This window comes from Nicotiana sylvestris, chromosome 2 (assembly GCF_000393655.2).
Source record: "Nicotiana sylvestris chromosome 2, ASM39365v2, whole genome shotgun sequence".
NCBI lineage: Eukaryota > Viridiplantae > Streptophyta > Magnoliopsida > Solanales > Solanaceae > Nicotiana > Nicotiana sylvestris.
The window spans coordinates 148514691-148529942 of NC_091058.1; positions in this window are offsets into that span (position 1 = coordinate 148514691).

A 15252-nucleotide genomic window follows, 5' to 3' on the forward strand; every position below is an offset into this window, starting at 1 on the left:
AAATAAATGGAACGTTACGAAATTTGATTCAAAGAGAATGAATTTCTCATGTGCGCGAGGAAGAAGGGATCACAAAGAAATCTTTGACTTTGCATTACCAAATATAAATAATACCAACAATCCCCAACTAACGCAAAAACAAAATTAGAATAAGAACAATTCTGGGCAAAAGAAGGAACATGTACTTACGTGTCAATATCTTTCGATTTGAATTGACACGTAGTGAAATGAGGCAACAACTAACATCCACAAAGTGAAGTACTCTTGAACTGAATGAACATTAGGTGAGACCCCTACAACACATATTATATCCTTAATTTTATGCAAATTTTGCGATATTAACAAAGTGCTTTTATGGTCATGCATATACCTTGGGTCTCATGAGGGCTCTAGAAAGACATCCCAAGTCTTTCATAAAAGGCGACCGCACCTTTACACTCACGTAGGTGATTTCATCAAGTCTATCTACACATAAACCACCTTAAAGCTAGGAATCAGTAAGAGCAAAATAAGCTCAACCGTACAAAGCACTACCACACGCCATAGGGATAGAAAATGTAGTGCATATTGAGGTTTCATATGGCTTCTTTTGACCACAAATGGGTATCCACCATACTTTCTCAATCCATGGGTTTTAGTGCCATCCCCCTCGACATTTCAAGGATAACTCTCCTTGCCAAACCCTTGGTTAAAGAATCTGCCAAATTTTGTTTGGATCTTACATATTCCAAGGAAAGAACACCATGTTTCAATAATTATTTTATCACACCATGTCTAATGCGGATATGTCTTCTTTTTTTATTATACACACTATTTTTGGCAATTTCAATTGCCGCATGTGAGTCACAATGCAGTGAAGCTGGTGAAACTTGTCTTTCCCATAAAGGCACATCTGCCAATAAGTTTCTCAACTACTCAGCTTCTTGCCCTGCCAACTCAAGAGCAATGAATTCAGACTCCATAGTAGATCGTGCTATACAAGTCTGTTTTGAAGACTTCCATGAAATAGCACATGCACCCAAAGTAAACACATAACCACCAATGAAGCTAACTTCATTATTGTCAATATCCCAGTTTGCATCGAAAAATCCTTCTAAAACAACAAGAAATATATTAAAATGCAAACACCAATTCATAGTATCTTTTAAATATGTAGCAAAAGATGAAGAGCATTCCAATGTTCACTACTGGGATTGTGAATATATCTACTCAATCTACTAACAACATAAGCAATATCAGGACGTGTATAATTCTAAAGCATTAGTACTATATTTGCCACTCCCTGTCAGACCTAAGTCTCTTGATTTTTCTGTCTAATGAATTTTCTACTTCTTCCTTATATTTCAAAAACATGCTTTCAGCTTCATCTTTTAACTTAAGAAGATATACCTTAGTATATCTAGAAAAGTCATCTACAAAAGTGATAAAATATTTCTTTCCATCCTTACTAATAGTTTTCTTGAAATCTGCTAAGTCTCAATGTACTAGTTCAAACAATTCTGTCTTTCTACTAGTTATATCTTAAAAGACTTTTTGGTATGTTTTGCTTCTACACAAATATGACACTTAAAAAAGTTATCAACATTAACTGCAGAAATTAATTCTATTTTTCTAAGTCTTTTAATAGAAGCAATATTAACATGACCTAGTCTACCATGCCACAAATCAATGGACACAACAATATACGCAGAATTGAAAGTACAACATTATTAGTAATCTCTTGAGCGATGTTTAGTACAAATAAACCTCCACTGAGATAACCCTTTCCAAAAAAGTCTTCCCTACGAGAAATAATAACTTTATCAGATTCAAAAATAAGTTTAAGACCTGCTTTGTTGAGAAGCGTACTAGAAACTAAGTTTCTACGAAGGGAGGGTACGTACATGACATTGTTCAAGGCTAAGGTTTTCCCCGAAGTTAACTTAAGGAGAATTTTTCCTTTTCCCATAACTCCAACTGAAGTGATGTTACCTATGTAGACGCACTCGCCATCAGCAGACTCCTTAAAGTTGTGAAACAACTCCTTGTTGGCGCAAAGGTGCATTGAAGCGCCTGTGTCCAGTATCCAGTCAGTCTTGTTAGCCACCATATTTACCTCAACGATCACATCAGCAATGACATCACCACCCTCAGTAAGGTTAGCTTGGAATGGAGCCTTTCCTCCGAGCTTTGAGTTTTGTCCTTGTCTATGGTTAAATTGGAAAGCCTTGTGACCAATTTTCCGCAGACATAGCTAGGTCCTTTCGACCTTTGAATATGGCCCTCCGGCTTATTGAAGTAATTTTTCTTCTTCACATGTCCTTTCTTCTGGCCTCTCTTTTGTTTTCCTTTAAGCTAGTCTTTCAAAAAAAATACTAGAAGATTCCACAAGGTTAGCTTTAGAAGAATTAAGAGAGAGATTTCATCTTATCCTTAAGCCGTTCAGCCTCCTTATCTTTGAGAGGGTTTGCTTCCTCAGTCCTCGTGTGATTGATCCGTTCTTGAAATTTGGAATTTGCACAAAATAATTGCCGAGAAAGAAGAGCAGATGAAGGTGTTTTATGTGTCAGATAATTCACAAAGAAAACTGTCTTTTATAGGAAAAGCTTTTGGACAGTTATAGATGAAGAAATTAATCTGTAGCTGTTAAAGAAATTAAAATGAAGTTGTTACAAAAATTAATTACATGTGTTATAGAAATTAAAGTATGGCAGTTACCAAGAAATAAATGGAACGTTACAAAATTCAATACAAAGAGAATGAATTTCTCATGTGCGCGAGGAATAAGGGATCACAAAGAAATCTTTGACTTTGCATTACCAAGTATAAATAATACTAACAATCCCCCACTAATGCAAAGAAAAATTAAAATAAGACCAATTCTGGGCAAAAGAAGGAACATGTATTTAAGTGTCAATATTTTTCGATTTGAATTGACACGTAGTGAAATGAAGCAACAACTAACATCCACAAAGTGAAGTACTCTTGAACTGAATGAACATTAGGTGAGACCCCTACAACACATACTATATCCTTAATTTTATGCAAATTTTGCGATATTAACAAAGTGCTTTTATGGTCATGCATATACCTTGGGTCTCATGAGGGCTCTAGAAAGACATCCCAAGTCTTTCATAAAAGGCGACCGCACCGTTACACTCACGTATGTGATTCCATCAAGTCTATCTACACATAGACCACCTTAAAGCTAGGAATCAGTAAGAGCAAAATAAGCTCAACCGTATAAAGCACTACCACACGCCATAGGGATAGGAAATGTAGTGCATATTGAGGTCTCATATGGATTCTTTTGACCACAAATGGGTATCCACCATACTTTCTCAATCCATGGGTTTTAGCCCCATCCTTCACGACGTTTCAAGGATAACTCTCCTTGCCAAACCCTTGGTTAAAGAATCCGCCAAATTTCGTTCGGATTTTACATATTCTAAGTAAATAATACCATATTTCAACAATTGTTCTACCGCACCATGTCTAATGCGGATATGTCTTTTTTTCCATTATACACACTATTTTTGGTAATTCCAATTACTGTCTGTGAGTCACAATGCAGAGAAACTGGTGAAGCTTGTCTTCCCCATAAAGGCACGTCTGCCAATAAGTTTCTCAACCACTCGGCTTCTTGCCCTGCTAACTTAAGAGCAATGAATTCAGACTCCATGGTAGATCGTGCTATACAAGTCTGTTTTGAAGACCTCTATGAAATAACACCTGCACCCAAAGTAAACACATAGCCACTAGTGGAGCTAACTTCATTATTGTCAGTATCCCAATTTGCATAGAAAAATCCTTCAAAAAAAGCAGAAAATTTATTAAAATGCAAACACCAATCCACAGTACCTCTCAACTACCTTAGCAAACGATGAAGAGCATTCCAGTGTTCACTATTGAGGTTGTGAGTATATTTACTTAATCTACTAACAACATAAGCAATATCAGGTCGTGTATAATTCATGAGAAACATTACACTACCAATTATCTTAGCATATTCAGTTTGAGAAATACTGGATTCCTTATTCTTTTTCAAGTGTATGCTACGAGCATAAGGAGTTCTCAGAGGAGCTACATCAAAATAATTACACCTTTTTGAACATTTTCTCAATATAATGAGACTGAGACAACAAAAAATCATTAGAAGTTCTTTTGATTTTAATCCCTAAAATCACATCTGCTTCTCCAAGATCTTTTATTTTAAATTTAGAAGACGAAAAATTATTAGTCTCATTAACATCATTCACATTAGGTCTAAAGATTAACATGTCATCTACATACAGACATATAATCACACAATCTGATCCTATCGTCTTGGAATAAATACAAGTATGAGATGCATTAACAACAAAAAAATTACCCGCTAATGTACTATCAAACTTTTCATACCAATGTTTAGGTGCCTACTTTAGACCATACAGAGACTTTCTCAATTTGCATACTTTATTCTCCTGTCCTTAGATCACAAATCCCTCAGGTTGAGACGTATATATCTCTTCCTCTAAATCACAATTTAGGAAAGATGTTTTAATATCCATTTGATGTATCACTAAATTAAGAATAACGGCTAAAGCAACAATAGTTTTAATAGTCGCTATCATAGTCACATGAGAATAAATGTCAAAGTAATCAATGTCATTCTTTTGATTAAACCCCTAATAACAAGTCTAGCTTTATATTTCTCAATTGTACTATCAAGTCTCAATTTCTTCTTAAATATCCATTTGCTATTTATGGGTTTACAACCTTTAGGCAAATCAGACAAGTACCAAGTGTGATTAGAAACTATAGAGTCTAATTCACTTTTAATGGCCTCTTTCCAAAAACTAGCATATATTGATCTCATTGCTTCATTATAAGTCTTAGGGTCTTCTTCTATTAAATAGATTCACACTAATTCATCACTTAAAACATCAAGGTCAATATTTTCAGTTAAGAAAGTAGTGATAAAGTCAGGACCAAAGCTAGCTTCAATTCTACGTCTCTTGCCAGACAATTATTCTTTAATGGAAAAACATGCTCAAAAAATTCTACATCTCTAGATTCACAAATAGAACCATCATTCCAAGATATAAATCTATACGCAATACTATTTTGAGCATAACCAATAAAAATATCATCAAAAATCTTGTGTCCAACAGTTACTTGTTAAAAATTAGGTAGACCAGCCTTAGCCAAACACCCCCACACTTTCAGAATTTTCAAGTTAGGGACAAACCTCTTTCCATAACTCATACGGGGTTTTATCTAACTTCTTATGAGGGACTTTATTAAAAACATAACATGCAAATAAAACAACTTCCCCCCACATATTATCAGATAAACCCGAACTCAAAAGTATAGAATTCATCATTTCCTTAAGGGTTTTATTTTTCCGTTCGCCTACACCATTTTGTTGGGGAGTATATGGAGCACTAACCTCATGTATAATACAAACAAAAGGCTTCTATAGTATTAGTACTATATTCACCACCCCCTGTCAGATCTAAGTTTCTTGATTTTTCTGTCCAATTGATTTTCTACTTCTGCTTTATATTTCAAAAATATGCTTTCAGCCCCATCTTTTGACTTAAGAAGATATACCTTAGTGTATCTAGAAAAGCCATCTACAAAAGTAATATAGTATTTCTTTCCATCCTTACTAACAATGTTCTTAAAATCTGCTAAGTCTGAATGCACAAGTTCAAGCAATTCTGTCTTTCTACTAGTTACATTTTTTAAAAGGCATTTTGGAATATTTTGCTTCTACACAAACAGGACACTTAAAAAAGCTATCAACATTAACCGCAAGAATTAATTCTATTTTTCTAAGTCTTTTAATAGAAGTAATATTAACATGACCTAGTCAACCATGCATAGATCAACAGACTCAGTAATATAAGCATAATTGAAAGTACTTGCATTATTAATAATCCCTTGAGCGATGTTCAGGTCAAATAAACCTTCATTGAAGTAACCCATTCCAACAAAGTCTTCCTCACGAGAAATAACAACTTTAACAGATTCAAAAATAAGTTTAAGACCTGCTTTGTTGAGAAGCGTACCAGAAACTAAATTCCAACGAAGGGAAGGTACGTATATGACATTGTTCAAGGCTAAGGTTTTTCCAGAAGTTAACTTAAGGAGAATTTTTCCTTTACCCATAACACCAAATATAGTGGAGTTACTATGTAGACGCACTCGCCATCAGCAGATTCCTCAAAGTTGTGAAACAACTCCTTGTTGGCGCAAAGTTGTCTTGAAGTGCCTGTGTCCAGTATCTAGTCAGTCTTGTTAGCCACCATGTTTACCTCAACGACCACAACAATAATGGCATCACCACCCTCAGTAAGGTTAGCTTGGATTGGAGCTTTTCCTCCACGCTTTGAGCTTTGTCCTTGTCTCTGGTTGCACTAGAAAGCCTTGTGACCAATTTTGCTGCAGATATAGCCAGATCCTTTCGACTTTTGAATATGGCCCTTCGGCTTATTGAAGTAATTCAGCTTTTTCACATGTCCTTTCTTCTGGCCTTTATTTTGTTTTCCTTTAAACTAGTCTTTCACAAAAATACTAGAAGATTCCACAAGGTTAGTTTTAGAAGAATTAAGAGAGAGAGAGATTTTATCTTATCCTTAAACTGTTCAGCCTCCTCATCTTTGAGACGGTTTGCTTCCTCAATCCTCATGTGACTGATCAGTTCTTTAAGTTTGAAATTTGCACAAAATAATTGCCTAGAAAGAAGAGCAAATGAAGGTATTTTTTGTCTTAGATAATTCACAAAGAAGACTGCCTTTTATAGGCAAAGCTGTTGGACAATTACAGATGAATGAATATTAATCTGTAGCTGTTACAGAAATTAAAATGGAGTTGTTACAAAAATTAACCACATATGTTACAGAAATTAAAATATGGCCAAAATTCAATTTAAAGAGAATAGATTTGGACATATTCTGGTAAGCTCAGAAAATGAAGAAACAATTGTAGCAAAACCAGATTTAGAATAAGTCACGTATATCTCGCGTGCGAAGGGGGAGGGGAGGTGGGAGGGGGCAAATCGACCCGTTTTGCCTTCAGGACCTTTTTCTCATGTGCGCGAGCCATTCTTTTTTACTAGCTCTTTACAAGCCTAACAAAGAGCAATTCAATGTAAAAAGAAGAAAAAGACTTTCCACAACTATGAGGGACACTTGGCTTTCACAAAAGACAAAGAAGTAAAGAAAAAAAAGGGACCACAAAAAAATCTTTAACTTTGCATTACCAAATATATAAATAATAGGAGTACCAACAAACTTATCTATGATGGCGCTGAGGAACATGATAGGGGAAAATTATAGGTGCAATCATGAATAGGCAGCAATTCAAGGATATATATATATATATATATATATATATATATATATATATATATATATATATGGGGTCATATGGCTCTTTATTCTTGCTTTCTTCCTTTAATTTTTTGTCTCATTTGGTTTCTTTTTGCAGTAGTAGTGATGATAAATTGAACATAGTTGTAACTTTTTTTCTGATATAGCAGACAATTAAGTTGGGTATTGGATCACGGATATGCTTCTGATCAGAAATCAGAGATTACATTGTTGGCTTTAGGGGTTTGAAATGGATCTTGTGAGTTAAGGAAATAAGGTCAATTCCTGTGTTTACTGTCGTTCGGTAGCAGAGGTGAGCATCGGTCGGTTCGGTTCGATTGTGAATATTATTGGTTTAGCATATCGATTATTGGTTTACAAATATGATAAATCGATAACCGAACCGATAAGATATCGGTTATCGATTAATCAATTATTGACCATTATTGGTTTACCCGATAAGATAACTCAATCTAGAGTAAAGCAAAAAAAAAAAAAAAGACAATTCACTAGAGTTAAGCAAAAAAGAGAAGAATTCACATATAACATACTACACATTTCTGCGTTATGGCCACAACTAATATTTGAAGCATGCTTCATTTTGACAAATTCAAGACCTGTGCAATCTCAAATATTGATACTACAACTCCACTAGCATTCCATCTCCAATTTGCTGGAAATAGCAGTTAACAGGAACATAAATAACAATTTTTTGGTTTCCTGCCAAACCATAATCAAAAGATCAATGTCTTTTTTCAGAGTCTAATTGTAGCAAGAGCAACAAGAGTACTAGTAATACAACAGTTGTCCAAACACAACTGAAATAGTACTAATTCTTATTGGGTTATCGGTTAATCCGTTAAGAAATTGGGCAAACCGAGGCCCGAACCGATAACCCAATAGTGAATTTTTTTTAAACTGTTAACCCAATAACCCGATATCGATATCCCAATAAGCTTTTTTCGGTTCGAACAATTGGTTATATCCGATATATGCCCAGCCCTATTCAGTAGCGGAGTACCTTCAACCAATTTTTTCTTTACATATAAGTGTGAACAATATATAAATAATAAATACATATCAATTTGGTACATGACTTAAAGCGTTAAAATCAATAGTCTCATATCCAAACTCACCTGCAAGTCAATTTATATTATGCATATGTCACTATTGGTCTTTTGAAGTAGGTAAGGAAAGCATCTCTTCCTAACATAGGAGCAATGTCTCAGATATCGAAGTTTTGAATTTAACACTAATCTAGCCATATTATATTAAATCTACTTAAGTAAAACAACAAGCAGTCGTTGTAGTATAGTGGTAAGTGATCCCGCCTGTCACCTGGGTGACCCGGGTTCGATCTCTGGTTGTGTATCTCATGTTTTATATTCTTTTAGACGATGTTTCTCTTTTACCTTTTTCTTCCATAACATAATATACAACAACATCACTTTTATATTCTTTTATCCGTTCGTACATGCCATTTTGCTTTTCCATTGTAATAATTTGAGAACATTAGTTATCAGGAATTTGATGGGGAAAAGACCAGACATCATCTTTTTCGCCTTATAATTTTCTCTTGTTGTGTATCTCATCGTTTTATATTCTTTTAGATGATATTTCTCTTTTACCTTTTTCTTCCATAACATAATATACAACAACATCACTTTTATATTCTTTTATCCGTTCGTACATGCCATTTTGCTTTTCCATTGTGATAATTTGAGAACATCAGTTATCAGGAATTTGATGGGGAAAAGACCAGACATCATCTTTTTCGCCTTATAATTTTCTCTTGTTGTGTATCTCATCGTTTTATATTCTTTTAGATGATATTTCTCTTTTACCTTTTTCTTCCATAACATAATATACAACAACATCACTTTTATATTCTTTTATCCGTTCGTACATGCCATTTTGCTTTTCCATTGTGATAATTTGAGAACATCAGTTATCAGGAATTTGATGGGGAAAAGACTAGACATCATCTTTTTCGCCTTATAATTTTCTCTTGTTGTGTATCTCATCGTATTATATTCTTTTAGATGATGTTTCTCTTTTACCTTTTTCTTCCATAACATAATATACAACATCATCACTTTTATATTCTTTTATCCTTTCGTACATGCCATTTTGCTTTTCCATTGTGATAATTTGAGAACATCAGTTATCAGGAATTTGATGGGGAAAAGACCAGACATCTTCTCTTGGTATATTTCGTTGCTCGAACAATAAGATTTATAGATGATAAGGAATTCTTAGAATGTTACTAGGGTAAATATTTGTGCTAATATGGTATGCACCAAGAAGGAAACTAGCTACCATGTACACCTTAGTAGCACAGGAAACTGGTATTTCATGTGTAGTGACACAGTCTGTACAATCACTATTTTGAGATGGTTTCAAGTATTCCATCTAGAAAAGAAATGAAAGGACTAACCATTGTCACATGTGGCTGAACAATTTGGCTAAAAAGAAAGAGGAAGCGAAAGGAAAATATCAATAAACTTGAAAGAAGAAACAGAATTTCACCAGATGACATGTTTAGTTACTGAGACATTGTAGCATTTCTTTCTATTTACAGTTTCAGTGCCACAGCCCACAGATATGTAATAAAACATGCAAGTGTGCAGGATGTTGCATGTTGCAACGTATAGTGTGCTACTTCCTTCAAAAATTATATTTGCAACTTGAACTATGTGTTCACTTGAACACACTGATTCTATGGGTTCAACTGAACTCAACGCTTTCAGCTTGAACTATGTGTACATATGCTAAACAAAATTTTAAATGTATACATATTACAAGATTGCACGCACTTTGAACACACTGACTAAGTCCTGAATTGGCCTCTGCATGCAAATCCTGTAAGATAGTTTGTTATTGGCAAGTTGGAAGTGGGACGTTTCTTTCTCGTACCGTGTCTGTTAGCCTCGGAACTGATCATTATGAAATAGCGCATAACAGGCACAAGATTGACTAAACAGGCACGAGATTGACTCAACAGGCACGAGATTGACTCAATAGGCACGAGACTGACTCAACAGGCACGAGATCCTAAAGTTAATTATTTTTTAACAGAAAAATCAAATTTATTTGAATTTTAAATTCAAAATTCGAATAAATAGTCGTGTCTGTTTGTGAAACAAAACATCTTTTCTGAAAGGGTCTGTTGGTTGCCTATAAATACATAAGAATTCCAACGAAATGATAAAGAAAATCACAAGTGTTATTGCAGGCTTTGTTGTATCCTGAAGAGAATCGTTTTGTATTTTCCCTAAATTAGTATACAGGCGATAACTCTTTAAGGACAGTCGATTTTCACGCCTCAAAGCCAATTTTGTTTATTATTTTCTAACAATCTTAAAGAGTTATTCTGCTATGGAGAAATTGATGTCTGTTGTTGAGAATCCGAAGGAGTTCATCAAACTTGATCGCTTTGATGGAACGAACTTTACCCGTTGGAGAGACAAGATGATATTCTTGTTGTCCGCTCTCAATATCTACTATGTTCTTGATTCTGCCTTGCCTCCGATGCCTGAGCCCACAGCAGAAGATTCTGACGTAGTCAAGGAAGAAAGGAAGAAACGAGAACATGATGAACTGTTGTGTCGCGGCCATATTCTGAATACTTTGACAGATCGACTCTATGATCTTTACTGCAATCTGAAGTCGCCAAGAGAGATTTGGACTGCTCTACAAACTGCATACCAGAATGAAAAATGAGGTATTGACAAATTCCTGGCTCTGCAGTACTTTGAATTTAAAATATTTGATACTAGGCCTATAATGGATCAGATTCATGAACTGCAAATCTTAGTATCAAAACTAAGTGATCTTGAAGTTAAAATTCCTGATGCACTTCAAATAGGTGCTATTCTTTCGAAATTGCCTTCCTCTTGGAATGACTATAGAAAGAAAATCCTACATTCTATGGATAAAATGACTGTGGAACAATTTCGTACTCACATTCAAATTGAAAGTGAGACTCGTGCTCGTGATGCTATTAGTCAGCCTTCGAGTTCCGCAGTCAATTTTGTCAGTCAGAATGATTCAGGAAGTGGGAACAAACATCTGAAAGTTTCCAAAAAGTCTTCTTTTAAAAAGAGAAAGAACTTTAGTTGTCATCATTGTGGAAAGAAAGGCCATATGATTCGGGACTGCAGATATAGAAAGGCAGGAATAAATTTCAATGCAGGCAATACCGAAAAGTCTGGAAAGATTAAAAAATCTGGAAATTTTGAAAAGGCTATAGCTGTAACGGCATGTTCAAATTGAGTATTAATGAAATAAATTATGTTTCTGCTTACATCGTTGAGTCTAATTCTTATTTATGGCATGCTAGACTAGGACATTTAAATTTTGGCTCCTTGAATTATATGTCCAATTTATATCTCATGTAAAACTCAACATATAAAATGTGAAATTTGCATACAAGCAAAGATGACTAAGAAACCATTTCGTAAAGTTAAAAGATCCACAGAACTATTAGATTTAATACATTCAGACTTGTGTGAATTAAATGGAGAATTAACTAGATGAGGCAAAAGATATTTTATTACTTTTATAGACGACTTCTCTAGATTTACATATGTTTACCTACTTAGAACTAAGGACGAAGCTTTCCAAAAGTTTAAAGAATACAAGTTTGTTGTGGAAAATCAAAGGAGTAGGAAAATTAAAATTATTCGAAGTGATAGAGGCGGAGAATATTTTCCTAACGAATTTAATAAGTTCTGTGAAGAGCATGACCTAATACATCAAATGAGTGCCCCTTATACTCCTCAACAAAATGGGTTAGCGGAAAGAAAAAATAGAACTTTGGTGGATATGGTTAATGCTATGTTACTTAATGGACATCTGCCACATAATTTATGGGGTGAATCACTACTAACTGCATGTTATATTTTAAATAGAGTACCTTCAAAAAGTATGCATATTTCGCCTTATGAGCTTTGGAATGGTAGAAAACCAAATTTAAATTATTTTAAAGTGTGGGGGTGTATATCCTATTATAGAGTACCTGACCATCAAAGAACAAAATTGGGTCCTAGAGGAATTAAAAGTGTTTTTGTAGGATATGCACAACACTCCAAAGCTTATAGACTGCTAGATCTAGAATCTAATGTCATTATAGAATCTATACATGTTGAATTTATTGAAAATAGATTTATAAATGACAATGTTGATGAAATGACTGAAATAAATGGAAAACGTATTGATGCTAATAAATTGTCGCTTTCTGAAATTATTAAAACTAAGGAAAGAAGTGATGATATGCAGATAGAACCAAGGAAAAGCCAAAGAATAAGAAAAGAAAAACATCTTGGTTCTGATTTTATTTCTTCACAATCTATAGTATTTCTTGTTGAAGGAGATAGGACAAACGTTTGTAATCAAATTCCAATTGTATTAAATGTTGAAGAAGACCCAAAGACGTTTCAAGAAGCAATGTCTTCTAGAGACGCTGCTTTTTGGAAAGAGGCCATTAATAATGAAATGGACTCAATTATATCCAACAACACTTGGGTTTTGGTTGATCTTCCTCTTGGATCAAAACCTATAGTTTGTAAGTGGGTCTTTAGGAGAAAGTACAATACAGATGGTTCTGTCCAAACCTTCAAAGCAAGATTAGTTGCAAAAGGTTTCACTCAAAAGGAAGGCATAAACTATTTTGATACATATGCTCCTGTTGCAAGAATAACATCCATTAGAGTCCTTTTATCCTTGGCCTCTATCTATGATCTTTACGTACATCAAATGGATGTTAAAACAGCCTTTTTAAATGGGAACCTTAGTGAAGAAATATATATGCAACAACCTGAAGGTTTTGTTCTTCCGGGAAACGAGAAGAAAGTTTGTAAATTGATAAAGTCTCTTTATGGTCTTAAACAAGCGCCTAAACAGTGGCATGAAAGATTTGATAGTGTAATACTATCAACCGGATTCGTACATAATAATGCAGACAAGTGCATTTACTCTAAATTTACAAAAGAATATGGAGTAATAATTTGTTTATATGTCGATGACATGCTGATTTTTGGTACGAATCTACAAGGAATTACCGAGACCAAGAAGTATCTAACCTCAGTTTTTAAAATGAAGGATTTAAATGAAGTTGATACTATTTTGGGAATCAAGGTCAAAAGAGATAACAAGCAAGTGACTTTGTCACAAGCACATTATATAGATAAAATCCTTACTAAATTCAGTCATTTAGGAATAAAGGGGTATAATACTCCTTATGATTCTAGTGTTAAGCTAACTGCAAATACTGGAAGAGCAGTAGCACAGTTGGAGTATGCAAGTGCGATAGGTAGTATGATGTATGCAATGCATTGCACTAGACCCGACATTGCATTTGCTGTTTGTAAACTTTCAAGGTTTACCAGTAATCCAGGTAATGATCATTGGAAAGCAATAAGTAGAGTACTTGGATATTTAAAATATACAAAGCACTTAGGCATTTGCTATAATGGTTTTCCTAATGTATTAGAGGGATATTCTGATGCAAGTTGGATTACAAGTGTTAATGATAATAAATCCACATCAGGATGGATATTTACTCTAGGCGGTGGAGCCATTAGTTGGGCATCCAAGAAACAAACATGTATTTCCCATTCTACTATGGAATCTGAATTTATTGCATTAGCAGCTGCTGGAAAAGAAGCAGAATGGCTGAGGAATATGTTACTTGATATAAAGTTGTGGCCACAACCTATGCCAGCCATTTCCATATTCTGTGATAGTGAGACTACAATGTGTGTTGCTCACAATAAAATATATAATGGGAAATCGAGACATATAAGCTTGAGACATGCTTATATAAGAGAATTAATTACAAATGGAGCTATAGCTATAATATATGTGAGATCAAATAAGAATTTGGCTGATCCACTTACGAAGCCATTAGGTAGAGATGTAGTACAACAAACTTGTGGAGGGATGGGGCTGAGACCCTTAAATTAAATACAAGGAATAGGAACCCCACTTTGAGTTAGTATACACTCTAACAATATAAGTTCAATGGGTAATAACAAGTTACTTGTATTGTTTAAGCACTGATCTCCTCTTTAGGAGCCCTAATTCTATTGTACTACTTACTGTTATATGAGGAGTTAAGGAGTTGTTAAATGCTTGTTATAACAGGGGCATAAAGACAAACTCCAAAGTGCATACTGTTACATGAAGAGGTTGATTAATCTTAATGGAATTATTAATGTCTGGAGTAACAGGGACATAGTAACTAATTCCACCTATATGAATATTGAAGTGGTGCCGCTTCTAGCAAGATTTAAAGGGTTGATCTTGTAAATATTCATGAATTCAGGATGAGCACATGGCCGTAAACGTGCTAAAGCGAATACTGGATTTTCTAAGCTACTAGATAACGCTGTGTGTGTGGTATTTTCGGTTTTGGCACAAGGATTTGTGGTTCAAATCTTAAGATACCATTAACTTCGTCAAAACTTTAATATACTTACACTAAAGGAAAGTTCAAATCTGTAAAAGATACTTTCAATTATTCACAAGTGTTATGAAGTGAAATAACAAACTAGTGGGGGATTGTAAGATAGTTTATTATTGGCAAGTTGGAAGTGAGACGTTTCTTTCTCGTACCGTGTCTGTTAGCCTCGGAACTGATCATTATGAAATAGCGCATAACAGGCACAAGATTGACTCAACAGGCACGAGATTGACTCAACAGGCACGAGATTGACTCAATAGGCACGAGACTGACTCAACAGGCACGAAATTGACTCAACAGGCACGAGATTGTCTCAACAGGCACGAGACTGACTCAACAGGCACGAAATTGACTCAACAGGCACGAGATCCTAAAGTTAATTATTTTTTAACAGAAAAATCAAATTTATTTGAATTTTAAATTCAAAATTCGAATAAATAGTCGTGTCTG